The sequence below is a fragment of the Hevea brasiliensis genome, chromosome 6 (assembly GCF_030052815.1).
Source record: "Hevea brasiliensis isolate MT/VB/25A 57/8 chromosome 6, ASM3005281v1, whole genome shotgun sequence".
Taxonomy (NCBI): Eukaryota; Viridiplantae; Streptophyta; class Magnoliopsida; order Malpighiales; family Euphorbiaceae; genus Hevea; species Hevea brasiliensis.
In genome coordinates this window covers 28,575,605-28,579,444 of record NC_079498.1, presented here as the reverse complement: position 1 = coordinate 28,579,444, position 3,840 = coordinate 28,575,605, and positions in this window count along the sequence as shown.

Sequence of the window (3,840 nt, the reverse complement as noted above, 5' to 3'; positions counted from 1 at the left end):
CTTCTTAAAGTACAAGTGATTTGTGAGTGACTTTGACATGTATAAATTTTCCAATTTCTTCCACAAAACAACTAGCGAAGTCTCCTCCAAAACATTGTGCTTCACATCTGAGGCTAATGTCAATCTAATCGTACTCACATCCCTTTGTTGAAGCTCTTCCCAATCATTATTTTTCATGGTCGTCAGTTGCTTCTCGTTCAATGCATTAATTAATCCATATTGTACAATGACATCTTTCACGGTGCTTTGCCATAGACTGAAATTATTTTTCCCATCGAATAGCTCCACCTCAAATTTTGTGCTTGCCATCTTTGACATTTCAAATCACAGCTCTGATATCACTTGTTGTGAAAAAAACACCCACATAAAATACAAAAAGAAAACACAAAATTTAATGTAGTTCGGCATAAGTCTACACTACTAACAAATTCACTATCAAGATAAAGTAATTACAACTGCTAACTATTTTTCTCACCCTTACAAATCACTCAAACAAAACTCACAAAATTTGACACACCTCTCTACTTCGTGAGCTTTGGACAATGCATTTCATATAATGGCCAACCAATTGCACATATATATAGGCCACTAAAACCTAGTTCTTTTATGACTCTAATTATTAAACTTCATAATTTAAATTCTATTAAACTTCATAATTTAAATATTTCCTAATTCCGACTAGACTTGGGCTCTAACAATCTCCTTGCATTTTGGGCACTGGTGATGCCTTATAGCCTAAGATAATATTCATATATCTCATTTAGATGGAGCAAATAACTTGTCATACACATGCGCAAAGGTTCCATAAAGGGCCAACCACCTGATAGACACCCCAAAGGCATAATGCATATTAAGCACTGTCCCAAGGAGAATATAAGCAACTTATAAAATAGACACAATAGACACAATCATTGGTCTTAAGAGAAGTTACTGCGTGGTCTTTGTTAGCTGCCATGCAGTTAGCATTTTTGCAAATTTTATATTTATTATTTTTTCTTATATTTATTACATAAATAAATCAATAAATTGATGGATTTGGGTTGATCCATTATGGGTGACCCAGTCCACATTTCTAATAGGACAATTTAGAATTCTTTCAACTAGTTCATTTTTCTCATTTTATCTCTCATTTCTTCCCTATTCTTCCATTGGTGAGGATTTAAATATTCATTAAAATAATTTTATTCACTCAAACAAAATATTTAAAATATTAAATATAGTACCGAGCAAATTTAAATCAAATTTAAAAATAATTAAATTAGTTAAAAAACTTAAAGTCAAAATTAATTTTCTACAAATATAAATTACATTTTCTCAAAATTAAAAAACAATAAAAATCATAATTATTGAAATGTTACATTCAGGATGCAACTTTTTACCTATAAGTTTATAGCTATTAGTTTTATAAATTTTGTTAGTATAAATGAAAATGGTCTACAAAATTGTAAATTTGAGCTCTATATATATTCAAGGAGGGATCATTAGTTTTGTACAAATTATCCTTTTTGCTTTGTAATTATTGTTTACAAACAAAGTATGCAACCTTACGATTATTATGGGTGATAATGATGATCACATTGAAGATGAAGATGAAGACGGAGATGAAGATATTAATTAAAGAGAACACACATTTTCATTATATCATATATGCAATTTGCCATAAATTGATGAAGTCATTTGATGTTTGGTTACTTCATCATGTTTGTCCAATCCTTATTTTTCAAGATCCATTTTTATTTTCAAAAGAATATCTTAACTAAATGTAGATGCAATAAATGGTCACTTTTTTCATGAGATGTACAGGTGATAACGACAATATAGAATGATTTAGATGAATTAACTCTAATGGGGTGTTTGGTACAAGATTAATAAGGGATAATGTTGTTTATAATGAATCCATATTTTTTAATAATTATAATTTAAATTTAAAATTTTTTAATTTAATGGGATCCACATTTGAGAAATCAAGGGACTATTTTGATATTAAAATAAAATTTTAGGGACCTAGTTATTTTAAAGTGAAAATATCGTAAAGGGCATTTTTGTTATTTTCACTAAAATTAGCAGTGATGCTAACAAGATATACTAATTTATTGGTTTATTAGAATATCTATGACTCAATAATTGGCTTTTAAAAATACAGGGACTAATATATAGATTTTACTAAATGACAGGGACTAAATTGTAATTTAGTCTGCTTTAAACCATAAGCTCTGTTGGAGATGTGATTATCAATATGAAGCAACTTATTATTGCCACTAAAGTTTTATTTTTCACTTGGAGTTGATTTAGGGAATGACTATTAGTTTTATGCAATTTATCATTAACTTTAAAGTTGACACAATTAATATTATTCTTTGAAATCAAACTCTAAGCTTCAGCAAATTTCAAGAAATCCAAATGGATCAACAAGGGTTGAGATTAGTGTATGGCCCTTGTTATGATGCTTTGTCATCGAGCAACAGCACACTCACTACTAAAATTTCAGACCAATTATAAAGTTAATCATGGTAATATTTCTTGCTCAACCCATAGGACAAGTTATAATAATTTTGTTTCCTTTTTCCACATTTCTCTTTCATTTTATTTTCATAGAAAATTAATCCCTTTGGCAATTCCCTTACCTTGTGCCTATCCCGACCCGTTGAATAAGTTGGAAATTTGAGTTTAGTTGAGAGAAAGAGATGAAAGGCACACATCGTTGTCTGCTTATAAAGTTGCAATCAAATATTATAAAGAAAAATAATTAAGTTGTGAATTTATAAATGAGTTTCTGTTTATAAATTAGAAACGATATTTAATTCATTTCAAAATTTCAATATTTATCTTTTGTAATCTGATATAAAATTTAATGTTAATTTTTTGTGCTATTTGGAAATGAAATCTTATCCATGTAGAATATTCGTTTCTAAGCCTTTTCTACTCTGTTTCTAATGTCCTTGATTATATTTTTTTAGAGTTGTTTCAAATTACAAATGGAATTAACCCATTTTTAATTAAATTTCATTTCTATTCCGAAGATTTCTTGCAATGAATTAATAAAAATGTAATATTAAACTTTTGGCAATTGCAAATCTAGATGAATAATCAAATTTTATTTAAAATTATGCATTAAATTCCAATTTCCTCTATAAAAGTAATTATTATCCTCTTTTAAATACTATAAAAACAATTATTTTACTATTTGAAATTTCAGTTTTAGTGGGAGAAAGAGACGATATTTAATTAAGTTGTGAATTTACAAATGAGTTTCTGTTTATAAATTAGAAATGATATTTAATCCATTTTATAATTTCGATAATATTTATCTATTTGTAATTCAATGCAAAATTTAGCATCAATTTTTTGCACGCAATTATAAACATAATCTTATCCGTTTCGAATATTCGTTTCTAAAACTTTTCTAATATGTTTTTAGTGTCATTGATTATATATTGTTTGAGAGTTGTTTCAAATTACAAATGGAATTAACCAGTTTTTAGTCATATTTCATTTCTATTTCATGTTATATTAAAATTTTCGCAATTTCTAGTGTTAGTCTAGCCCTTAAAATTGGATTGTGACATAATCATGGTATTATTTCTTGTCCAACCCATGGGACAAGCTATAATAATTTTGTTTCCTTTTCCACATTTCTCTTTCACCTTGTTTTCATTGAAAATTTGTCTCTTGGCAATTCCCTTTTCCTTGTGTCCATCCTCACCCACTGGACATGTTAGAAATTTGAGCTTCATTGAGAGAAAGAGATGCTTTGTTGTCTGTTGATAAAGCTGCAATCAATCAATAATTATATATTAAAGCTGAAGCTTTAAAATTGATTTACAAGAATGTGCCATCCAA